This window comes from Elaeis guineensis, chromosome 3 (assembly GCF_000442705.2).
Source record: "Elaeis guineensis isolate ETL-2024a chromosome 3, EG11, whole genome shotgun sequence".
In the NCBI taxonomy this organism is placed as follows: domain Eukaryota; kingdom Viridiplantae; phylum Streptophyta; class Magnoliopsida; order Arecales; family Arecaceae; genus Elaeis; species Elaeis guineensis.
The window spans coordinates 48,323,572-48,336,554 of record NC_025995.2 but is presented as its reverse complement, the minus strand read 5'-3'; positions in this window follow the sequence as shown (position 1 = coordinate 48,336,554).

Below are 12,983 nucleotides of genomic sequence, written 5' to 3'. Positions count from 1 at the left end.
CCCAAAGGCCTGGTGCTTATCGATTGATGAAATTGTCATTCATAATATGATTTCTTGATAGCATCTTTCTAAATGGTGGTTCGATTAGCCAACCAAAGTTTGACCTAATCATTCATTGACTAGATGGGCCAAGTATGGTCATGTTAATGGTTGGACCTGACCAGACCTTTTTTGTGGAGGCCAAAGCCTACTGATTAGGGATAGGGGCAAAATTAAAATTACTAAAAATTATTTAGAAAAATAATTAGTTATGAACCTACCCTTAGATGTACATGGGTTGGCCAACCAAGGTTGGGCTTGTGTGTAATCTAAGTGGATTCTAGTACCCACTAAAAAATTAAGGTAATTCTTCGAATTGGAGGTAGAAGCTACCAATTCGAATAAAATAGTGAGAGAAACTTTTTGATTAAAGTCTAAATCTTTAGTTTTAATGAATCAATTACTAATTAGGTTATGATTTTCTTTTGTGCAAATATGGCCACTTCCTATCGCTCTGATCATTGTTGGACAATGATAAGTTGGTGGGATCCAACTTCGGTAGCTGGTACCGAAAGTTGAAGATAGTCCTGGAGCATGAACGGATCCTATATATGATAATAGATCCTGCACCTGAGGAGCCAGCTGTCAATGCATATGGAATAGTCAGAGATACTTATTAAAAGTGGCTCAATGATCGGATCACGATGCGCTGCATCATGCTGGCTGCCATGAGCAACAAGTTCAGTCATAGATTTGAGATGGCTCAACCAAAGAACATGCTTCAAGTATTGAAGGATGCCTTTGGCACACCCGATGATGTGGAGAGGCACAAGACTAGTTGTACTATCTTCAACGTCAAAATGCGGGATGATGCCTTTGTCACTGATCATGTATTGTATATGATCGAGTTGATGGAGCATTTGAGCAAGCTCGGCTTTTCCTTGCATGAGCAGCTTGGGAAAGATGCAATACTGAACTCACTGCCCAAGTCTTATCTCCCATTCCTCACTCATTATAGAATGACAAAGCCTGAAGTAAACTACCACAAGTTACTAGGGTTGCTTCAGAACTTTGAGAAGGATCACCAACTCCACAAGGAGTCAGTGAACTTAGTGGGAGGTTCGTCTTCTGGTTTTCAACCCTTTGAGAAAAAAAAGAAGAAGAAGAAGAAGAAAGTGAAGAAGGTGCAAGTTTAGGCTGAGACATCAGTACAGGGCCAGACCAGAAAGATCAAGCCCGATAAGAGTCAAACTAAATATTTCTTTTGCAAGAAGTGGGGGCACTGGAAGAGGAACTGTCCTTAGTACATTGCCTCTCTAGACCCGAACAGGTAGAGAAAGTAGCAAGCTGTTGCTGGGCAGGATATTTATATGATAACTCATTACAATTTCTCTATTTGTGATATAACTGACTGGGTATTGGATACCGATAGCCCTTACCATATTTGTAATTCATTGTAGGGGTTGCAGGTCAGTAGGAGATTCGAGTAAGGTGAGAGATTTCTGAATGTTGGAGATGGAAGACCAGTTCCAGTTCTAGTATTAGGAATCTTGAAACTTATATTTGAGTCCCATACCATTGTTCTTAATAATTATCATTTTTGTCTCAGTTTCTTTTTAAATGTTATTTCTGTAGGCCTTCTGGCCAAAAATGATTATGAAATTTCAATAATGAAACAAGTTTGTAATATCATTATGAATGGTGTTACTATTTTTAGTGGACATTTGAACAATGGTGTGTATATGTTATCACAACCTGTTAACGTAGTCTATTTTACTGGCAAGCACCCTAGATTAGATAGTGTATCAAATATCTACTTATGGTAGGCTAGGTCATATAAACAAGAATAGGATAAACGGGTTGACTCAAGAGAAAATCCTCGAAGTCAGTGATTGTGAATCACTTCCAACCTGTGAGTCCTGTCTTCTTGGTAAAATGACCAAGTCACCTTTTATTGAAAAAGATGAGAGAGCTACTGAGCTCTTGGGCCTAGTATATACTGATGTATGCAGGCCCATGAGCATAAGTGCTAGAGGTGGATATTTCTACTTCATCACTTTTATGGATGATCTATCCAGATATGGATATGTCTATCTGATGAAACATAAGTCGGATTCATTTAAAATATTCAAACAATTTCGAAGTGAAGTACAAAAATAAACTGAGAAGAGTATTAAAACTCTTTGATCTGACCAAGGAGGGGAATACCTTTCTGGTGAGTTTCTCACATATCTGGAGAGAATGGGATTCTCTCCCAATGGACTCCTTTAGAAATACCACAGCATAATGGTGTGTCTGAAAGGAGAAATCAAACTCTGTTAGACATTGTCCGATCCATGATGGGTTTTGCTAGCTTGTCGATATCCTTCTAGGGATATGCACTTGAATCGACTTGTTATCTGTTAAATAGGATTCTAAGTAAGTATGTAATTAAGACTTCATATGAGATATGGATAGGACGTAAGCCAGCACTTTCACACCTTAGGGTCTGGGGGTACCCGACCTATGTCAAACAGTTAGTTACAGATAAACTTGGACCTAGGTCTGACAAATGCACATTCATAGGGTACCCCAAAGAGATCAAAAGATATTTTTTCTATCATACTGATGAACAAAAGATATTCGTCAGCATTAAGGCAACTTTTTTAGAAAAGGAGTTCCTTGGTGAAGGAACCGTTGTTTCTAAGATTGAACTTGATGAAGTTCAACAGGTAGAAGGACCGACACCAATAGCTGAACCTGAGTCAGATTTGATTAGATCAAATTCGAAGCTCAATATACCTGCATCATTAAGGCAATCTAATAGAGTACCATATCAGTCGGACAGATACTATAGTTTTTTGATCCGGAATGGTGATCTCATCGAGCTCAATAAGAACCATAAGGATCCGATCACCTATATGGATGCAATGCAGAGATCTGATTATGAGAAATAGCTTGAAGCCATGCAATCCAAAATGGAGTCCATGAAGGTCAATGATGTATGTGTTATGATCCAGGTGGTGTGCCCAAGGCCCAGGGGACCAAGACTAAGGCCAAGGTCCATCATTCATGAGGGCTTCATGAAGGCTCTAGGGCTAGTTGGGCCCTAGGTTGAAAGGCTGTGGGCCTTTCGGGTTCTTGAGGTCTAGGTTATGTGGGCCTCAAGGGATCAACTCCTTATGGCTAGGTCTGGGCCCAGGATAGGTGAGATTAGGTCAAGTCATGGGTGTACATGGGCTTGGATTAACCTAATCTCCCATAGAGTTGGTCAAGGGAGTTTTGGGTTTGGGTCACTTGACCCAGTGTTTATATATACATGTACTTGTATAGGTTTGATTAAGCCAAGAAAATAGATGACTCTTTCTTCCAAGTCTCTCTCTCTCTTCTCCCTCTCTCTCCAGCAATCTTCCATGCACCAGGAGCAAGAAACCCTAGGGTTTCTTGCCGTCAGTCCATAAAAGGAAAGAAAGGAAGGGAGGCACTAGCCCCTTCCCCCATTGCAGCCGCCAGCCATTTCTTCTTTCCCCTCTCTTGTAGGTGCCCAAACACTAGGTCCAAGACCTGGAATCTCTTGAGAAGAGGTTGGTACAAGTCTCTCTCAGATCTGGAGTTGATCTGAGGTCGTTTGAGGTGCGGGTGAGATCTCCATCAACAGATCTACAAAAAGGCTGCAGCAGGACAGATCTGCGAGGTCTGTCTCCATCTATCTTCTTCTCCATCTAGAATATCCTGATTTGAGATCTAGAAACTGAAGAACCTCGGTCCAGGTTTTCTCTAGTTGGGTACCAGATCTTGGATTTTTTAAAGGTGGTTTCAAAGGTGTTCTTCATCTAGAACGAAAGGCTGACGAAGAAGACAGCAACCTGGCTGATTTTGTCAAGGGCCTTGGATCGTGTCCAGAAGTCTCCAGATCTATTTGTTACTGGTTTTGTTGCACCAAAGGTCTGTGGGAGGAGCCAAAATCATGCTCCAATAGTTGGTATCAGAGCCATGGTGGTGAGGAAGTGGTTCCAAGTGCGAGAAGTTGAAGATCCCAAGTGCTGAAAATTTTCAGCAAGGTACCATCAAGGTATATTCTACACTTCTTGATTTTATATTGCTTGTTTGGCTTGGATCCAATCATGGGAAGCAATATGAAGGTTGAGTTCGAGAAGTTTGATGGCAAAGGGAATTTTTTCATGTAGAAAGTCTGGGTGGAGGATCTTCTGGTGCAAGTAGATCTGGATCAGGCTTTGGATGAGAAGCCTGAGGGAATGACAGATAGACAGTGGGCATCATTGGAGAAGAAAGCATGCTCGGTGATCAGAGGATGTTTGGCGGATGCGACATTATATTCGGTGCTGGAAGAAAAGACCCTGAAGGGCCTTTGGTCAAAGTTGCACACCATGTATATAGGAAAAAATATGTGTAACAAGCTAATGCTGAAGAAGAAGTTGTACAGTCTTCGGATGCAGGAGGGATCTGATGTGATTGGCCACATTCAGAGGTTCGACCAGTTGTGCACGGTGTTATGAATATCAGGATGAAGCTGGATGAGGAGGACAAGTTCCTGTTGCTTTTGTGTTCACTACCAGGATCATATGATTCTTTGGTGACTATACTGCTCTACGACAAGGAGACTCTGGAATATGAGGACATGGTCTCGGTACTGAGGTCTAATGAGCAGAGAGAAAAGTTGACCAGAGATCGGGCTCCCCAGGATGGTTTGGCAGTAGGGGAGAGGACAGATAGAGGCAAAGGCAGAAGCAAGTCCAGGGGGCGGTCCAAGTCCAGGAAGGGAAAGAAAGAGGTGAAATGCTTCAAGTGCAATGAGTTCGGGCACTTCAAGCGAGAATGTCCACTATGGAAGAGCAAGAAGGGAGAAAGAAGTGGCTCAGAATCAGTGAGTGCAGTTGCTGGGCAGCAGGTGGAGGATGATCTACTTGTGGTATCAGATGGTCACAGGTATTACACAGAGGAGTGGACACTAGACTCTGCGTGCTCACATCACTACCACCACACAGGTCTTGGTTTGCGACATACACCAAGACAGATGAGGGATCAGTGACTCTAGGTGACAATCATCCTTGCAAGGTGGCTGGGATAGGGACAGTCAGGGTGAGGATGTTTGATGGGATTGTGAGGACATTGACAAATGAAAAGCACATCCCGGAGCTAGAGAAGAATCTGGTGTCACTAAGCTACTTGGAGCGCAGTGGATACAGCTTCAGCAGTAGGGCTAGAAGCGGAGTACTGAACATCTCCAATGGAGCTATGGTGGTGATGAGAGGCAGGAGGTTGGACAATAACCTCTATCGCATGGAGGGATCTGTGGTGACCGGAGAGTCTGATGCAGCAGCTGCAGCACAGGACCAGCAGGGGGCTTACAAGATGTGGCACTACCGCCTAGGCCACATGGGTGACAGAGGGCTGAGGGAGTTGAGCAGGAGAGGACTCATCTCTGATCTGGAGGATGGTGCTACAGGAGAGATCTGTGAGCCTTGCCAGATGGAAAAGCAGAGAAGAGTTCAGTTCAACATCAGTACAGCCTGCAGTGTAGCCCCTCTGGAGTTAGTACACATGGATGTGTGGGGACCAGCCCAAGTTTTAGCTAGGAATGGGGCTAGATACTTCATGACCCTAATTGATGATTTCTTAAGGAAACTCTGAATTTACTTCATGAGAGAGAAGTCAGAGGTCTTCATCAAGTTCAAGATCTAGAGAGCTGAGGTGGAGGAGTAGGGGAGGAGCGTGAAGTGTCTGAGGTCAGACAATGGTGGGGAGTACACCAGCAGAGAGTTTCAGGACTACTGTGAGGAGTGTGGGATCAGGAGATACTTCTCAGTTAGGGGGACTCCACTGTAGAATGGGGTGGCCGAGAGGATGAACAGAACACTTCTGAAAAAGGCACGATGCATGAGGCTACAGATAGGGCTTCCAAAGGAGTTCTGGGTTGACACAGTAGTGTGCGGGTTACTTGGCCAATCGATCACCTCACACCAGGTTGGATGGCAGGCTTCCAGAGGAGGTGTGGTCTGGGAGGATAGTTGGGCTAGACCATCTATGGGTATTTGGGTGCACGGCCTATGTGCACATTGGAGCTGGTCAGCAGAGCAAGCTAGATGCCAGATCATGCAAGACGGTGTTTCTAGGCTATCCGTGAGGAGTCAAGGGATACAGGCTGTGGGATCCCTTGGAAAAGAAGATCATCATTAGTTAGGATGTGACTTTTGATGAGGAGTCAGTCCTACAAAGGCGAGCAGGCATCGAGGAGCAGCAGGAGCAGGAGGAGGTCCAGCAGGGCGCTGCTGGATAGCTTACCTCTTTTATTTTGCCTCTTACAGGTACTACGGAAGGACATGACATTCAGGTGGAGAATCTACCTAAGGTGTCTCCACAGGTGGAGAGGACTCGAACGGATGATCGAGGTGGAGAGGTCCAGCAGAAGCGAGCTGGACCGAGGACTGATATCGATGTTGCCCTACACAAGCCCAAGAGGACCATCAGGCAACCGAACCGATATGGCTTCGAGGAGATGCTGTCATATACCCTGGTGACAGTGAATGGAGACCCATATACGTATCAGGAGGCTATTGAGAGCCAGGATAGAGAGCGGTGGATCCAGGAAATGTCCGAGGAGATGCAGTCTCTCCACCAGAACCAGACGTGGTAATTGGTGCAGTTGCCACAGGGGAGGAGGCCCATTGGCTGCAAATGGGTCTACAGTCACAAGGAAGGGCCTTCAGAGCAGGGAGGTATCAGATTCAAGGAGAGCTTAGTGGCCAAGGGATACTCCCAGAAGGAAGGCATCGACTTCAGTGAGGTCTTCTCTCCCGTCGTCAGACATACTTCCATCAGAATGTTGCTGAGCATTGTAGCAGCTCAGGATTTAGAGCTGGAGCAGATGGATGTCAAGACGGCATTCCTCCATGGGCATTTGGAGGAGAGGATTTACATGGAGCAGCCACCCAGTTTCAGGGATCCAGGATCAGAGGGAAAGTTTTGTTTGTTGCAGAAGTCGTTGTACGGGCTGAAGCAGTCGTCGAGGCAATGGTACAAGCGGTTTGACTCCTATGTGCGCAGCATTGGACTTTCCAGGTGCGAGTTTGATCTCTGTGTTTATGTTCAGTCTCTTGAGGATGGTTCTAGACTGTTCCTACTCTTGTATGTAGATGACATGCTTATAGCATGTAAGAGTAGGAAGGTTGTGCAGGATCTGAAGGCATCCTTATCTCGGGAGTTTGAGATGAAGGATTTGGACCCTGCAAGGAAGATCCTAGGCATGGAGATTTTCAGAGACTGAGCCAGAGGGTGCTACATCTATCTCAGGGGGCCTACATACAGAAGGTCTTAGAGAGGTTCGGGATGAAGGGAGCAAAGCCGGTGGAGCTGCCACTTGTCGATCACTTCAGACTCTCGAAGACCATGGCACCACAGACTGAGGTGGAGGCTCAGGAGATGGAGAAGGTTCCTTATGCTTCAGGAGTTGGGAGCTTGATGTATGCGATGGTCTGTTGTAGGCCAGACATCGCTCATGCAGTGAGTCAGGTTAGCAGGTTCATGGCGCAGCCTGGTAGGGAGCACTGGAGAGATCTGAAGTGGATATTCAGATACCTGGTGGGTTCAGTTGGAGTTGGCATCTGCTACGGACAGCGAGGAGGTGCAGTGGGATACTCTGACATGTCCAGGGAGGCTCAAGGGTTGATTGGCGGTTATGTAGATGCAGACTTCGGTGGAGATGTGGATACCCGGAGGTCTGTGACAGGCTTCATCTTTAGCCTGTATGGAGGTCCTATTTCTTGGAGATCGAGTTTGCAGCCTATCACAGCCCTATCCACTACAGAGGTGGAGTACATTGGGCTGACAAAAGTAGCTAAGGAGGCAATTTGACTGAAGGGTTTGTTGATGGAGATGGGCCTTACTCAGGAGACCATTAGAGTGCACTGTGACAGCCAGAGTGCACTTCTATTAGCACAGAACTTAGTCTATCATGCAAGGACAAAGCACATCGACATTCGATATCATCGGATCAGGAAGCTTGTGGAGGATGGAGAGGTGGAGCTGATAAAGGTACACACCAAGGAGAACCCAGCTGATGCACTTACGAAGGTACTTCCACAGGATAGCTTTCGGAGATGTGTTGAGCTGATGCAGCTGATGGATAGAGTGGAGCTGGTTGAGGCCTTGGAACACCAAGGTGGAGATTGTTACGATCCAAGTGGTGTGCCCAAGGCCTAGGGGACCAAGGCTAAGGCCAAGGTCCATCATTCATGAGGGCTTCATGGAGGCTCTAGGGCTAGTTGGGCCCTAGGTTGAAAGGCTGTGGGCCTTTCGAGTTCTTGAGGTCTAGGTTATGTGGGCCTCAAAGGATCAACTCCTTATGGACCAGGTCTGGACCCAGGATAGGTGAGATTAGGTTGAGTCATGGGTGTACATGGGCTTGGGTTAACCTAATCTCCCATAGAGTTGGTCAAGGGAGTTTTGGGTTTGGATCACTTGACCCGGTGTTTATATATACATGTACTTTTATAGGTTTGATTAAGCCAAAAAAATAGATGACTCTTTCTCCCAAGTCTCTCTCTCTTCTCCCTCTCTCTTCAGCAATCTTTCGTGCACCAGGAGCAAGAAACCCTAGGGTTTCTTGCCGTCAGTCCATAAAAGGAAAGAAAGGAAGGGAGGCACTAGCCCCTTCCCCTATTGCAGTCGCCAGCCATTTCTTCTCTCCCCTCTCTTGTAGGCACCCAAACACTAGGTCCAGGACCTAGAATCTCTTGAGAAGAGATTGGTACAAGTCTCTCTCAGATCTGGAGTTGATCTGAGGTTGTTTAAGGTGCGGGTGAGATCTCCATCAACAGATCTACAAAAAGGCTGCAGCAGGACAGATCTGCGAGGTCTATCTCCATCTATCTTCTTCCCCATCTAGAATACCTTAATTTGAGATCTATGAATTGGAGGACCTCGATACAGATCTGATCTGGTTGGATACCAGATCTTGGATTTTTTTGAGGTGGTTTCAAAGGCGTTCTTCAACTGGAACGAAAGGCTGACGAAGAAGACAACAACCAGACTGATTTCGTCAAGGGCCTTGGATCATGTCCAGAAGTCTCTAGATCTATTCGTTGCTGGTTTCACTGCACCAAAGGTCTGTGGGAGGAGTCGGGATCATGCTCCAACAGTATGGACATTGGTTGACCCACCTGAAGGGTTTAAACCCATTGGGCGTAAATGGGTCTTCAAAAGGAAGAGGGGTGCAAACGGAAAGGTGGAGACCTATAAAGCCCGTCTGGTTGCCAAGGGGTATCATCAACATTATGGTATTGACTATGATGAGATGTTCTCTCCTGTGGCAATGCTCAAATCCATTCGGATAATGCTTGCAATAGTTGCCCATCTAGATTATGAGATCTGGCAGATGGATGTAAAGATAGCTTTCCTGAATGGAGAGCTAACCGAAGAGGTGTATATGATACAACCTGAGGGGTTTACATCCACAGATGAGTCCAAGGTGTGCAAGCTTTAGAGATCTATTTATGGATTCAAGCAAACTTCTCAAAGTTGGAACATGCATTATGATAAGGTGATCAAAACGTATGGCTTCATTAAGAATGGAGAAGAGCCCTGCATTCATAAATGGGCAAATGGTCCAGTTGTGGTATTCCTTATCTTGTACATGGATGATATTCTCTTAATCGAGAATGACATCCCTGTACTACAGGGAATAAAAGTTTGGTTGTCATCGCAGTTCTCCATGAAGAACTTGGGTGAAGCATCCTACATCCTAGGGATGAAGATCTATAGGGATAGATCTAAAAGGATGCTTGGGTTATCCCAGTCCACGTACATAGACACTGTGCTGAAGAGGTTCAGCATGAAGAATTTCAAGAAGAGCTATCTACCGATAGGCTATGAAATTTCTCTCTCTAAAAAAAATTATTCGACAACTCCTAAAGAGAGAGAGCGTATGAGTAGAGTCCCATATGCTTCGACCGTGGGATCTATCATGTACGTCATGACATGTACAAGGCTAGATATGGCATACTCACTAGGATTAGTGAGTAGATACCAATCTGATCCTGGAGAAAACCATTGGAAAGTGGTTAAAGCCATCCTTAAGTATTTGAGAAATACTAAGGACCAATGGTTGGCTTATGATGAGTCAGATCTGAAATTTTTGGGGTTCACAGACTCCAGCTTTCAATCTGACCATGATGACAGTAGAAGCGTGTCGGGTTTATCTTTACTCTGAATGGTGGAGCCATCTGCTGGAAGAGTTTCAAGCAGCATACTATGGCAGACTCTGTTTGTGAGGTAGAGTACATCACAGCATCGGATGTCGTGAAGGAAGTTGTGTAGCTGAGAAAATTCATCACCGAGCTCAGAGTAGCACCCTCCCTCGATAGTTCGATCTTGCTCTATTGCGACAGCACTGGTGCCATTGCTCAGGCAAAGAAACCCAAAGCATACCAGCAGACGAAGCACATTTTGCATCGCTACCTCCTGATCTGTGAGATTGTGGATCGAGATGCCGTTGACCTTCAGAAGATCGATGGAAAGGAGAACCTGACCGACCCCTTCACTAAAGCTCTGACGATAAAGGAGTTTGACAACCACAAGTCGAAGATGGGTATTAGATACTATGCCGAGTGGCTTTAGGACAAGTGGGAGTTGTTGAAAAATATATCCCAAAAGCCAATCGTCAATCTGTTGACGGTTGAGCAACCTTATATTGTAATTGATTTGTTAATAAATAGAATATATTTTTGGTATTTTCATCATAAGTTTTCATCTTCTAATAAACTTCATTGTTATGATGAAGTCCTTAGGACTTTTTAGGTTCAATAAAGAGAGGATTTATCGATTAATCTTTAAAACTCTTCATGACCAAATGATAGGCTGTTAATAAGGACGACAGCTTCTATCGAGCATAGGTCACTGTAGGCCATATGGGTTGGTTGTCCTCTTAACCAAAGAGTATGAAGACACTGGTATGGTATACAAGTGAGATGTAAGGGTACATCATCATTGAATATGACCAACTCCAGAGTATTCTACTGTCGAGAATGTCTCTGATAGGATATAGGTATAAATATCCCTTTGACCTGAGATCGCCTCAGTGACTTGCAAGCAACTCACTATGCTTTGGTACTAGACTAACTGAATTCCTAATTCAGTGATGGAAGGCTTTTGGGAATAGTCAAGTACTTGCAAAGTCAGAGTGTGATCAAGATGGGTTTGACCACTCCAAGAGTTAGAGAAGAATGAGTCGCTGTATTTCAATTTAGCAAAATCTTAACCAGGGTAATCCATCAGATGGATTTGATATTTTAAAATACAATATGAATAATTTGACCAGAGTTGATAGTTGAACTCTGAGGTATCCTTTGAATATTTTGGTCAAGGAGATGAATTATATGGAAACTATATCCGCATGGGTTCTAAAGATGTTGTTCTAGACATTCGACCTATCCGGCCGTCAGGTACCATTGCTAGATGGTCACTTTGATTGGTACAAAAATTTATTTTTGTACTACTAACTTAGGTTCAGATCTATGAGGTCACACACATTATAGTTCATGATCCGATCGGATGGTTGATCAATGATTAAAAATCATTCTAGGGTTAAATGATCAATACGATTGACATTTAACCTAGTGCAAGTGTTGTAGGAAGATCGATTAGTAATTTGATTGCTAATTGGCTTAATTTGATTAAGCTAAAGGACTAAAATTAAGTTCAATTAAATATGATTTAATTTGGTTTGGGCTTGATTGGATCAAGTCCAATTGATTTATTGGATAAGCCAAGTGCAAGGAAAAACTAGTCCTAGTTCAAATAGGACTTGGGTCAACCTAATTTTTAATTTGATTAAAAAATTAAATCTAATTTAAATCTAATTTAATCTGATTAAATTAGTCTCTTGATTGGGTTAAGACCTATTTTAATTAGATTGATTTAATTTTGGTTTGATTTGGTTTGAGAAATCAAATTTGAACAAGTCATAGATTGAATCCTAGTAAGACTAGGATTCCACCTTGCGCCACCTTAGCCCCCCATGCCTACTCTCTCTTATCCCATGCCCACTCTCTCTCATTTTGTGTGACAAAACCCTCTTTCCCAGGTCTTCACGCATACCCAAAACTCTCTTCTCTTTTTCTCTTATATGGAATGTGGTTGTGGATCAAGTCAAAGTAGGAATTAGTTTGGATTTTATGAGATAGAGTTTTAGGAAACCAAAACTCTTTCCTTATGGAACTGATTTTATCCAAATTTTTTTTAAGATTTTTATTTTTTTTATGGTACATAATATGCACCCTTTGCTGGTGGTCCACAGCAGAAAAATAAGGAGGGGACGCCCAAGAGTTGGGCGCCCCTTGTCTTGCCTTATTTGGATAATCCTTGACTAGGTATTTGACGTAGACAAGGACTCTCATATCTCTCTATTTAAAATGAATTTCTTCTTGAAATTTTTTAATAACATAGATAATTGAGAGTCCTTTGGGGCATCCAAAAATCAAGGAGATAAAGTCTTGGGGCATAGAGATCTAATAGACACAAAACTAGGTGTCTGGGTTAGAGCAAAGAGAAGAAGAAGAGGGTCTTCTTCTAGAGTTGCTGGGTTCATCTCTTTCCTTTTTTCATCTATAAGTTTTCTGAGAGTGTCTCATCTAAAACTTCTTCTCCTACTTCTCATCTTTGAAAGAGTCTAAATCAAGAAGAAGAAGGCATCTGATCGACCATCGAAAAAAGATCAGTGCAGTACTAGCATACTGTGCTGATTTCTTGAACCAGGACTTCTGATCGTGATTCGTGGGCTCGTGTGGATGACTCCTAGAGGCCGGACATATGTGCACCTTGCAACATCATCCTCAAGTCCGTATCAGAAAAGTTAGAATGTCTAACTTGCAAGGTAATAGATCTGATCTTTTATATTTTACATATATTAGATGTAGTATAGAAACATGTTGATATGATCAACATGTAGTTCTTGCTCTTTATATTTTAATTTTTGATTTAATGCAATATAATAGTCATGTAATAAGATC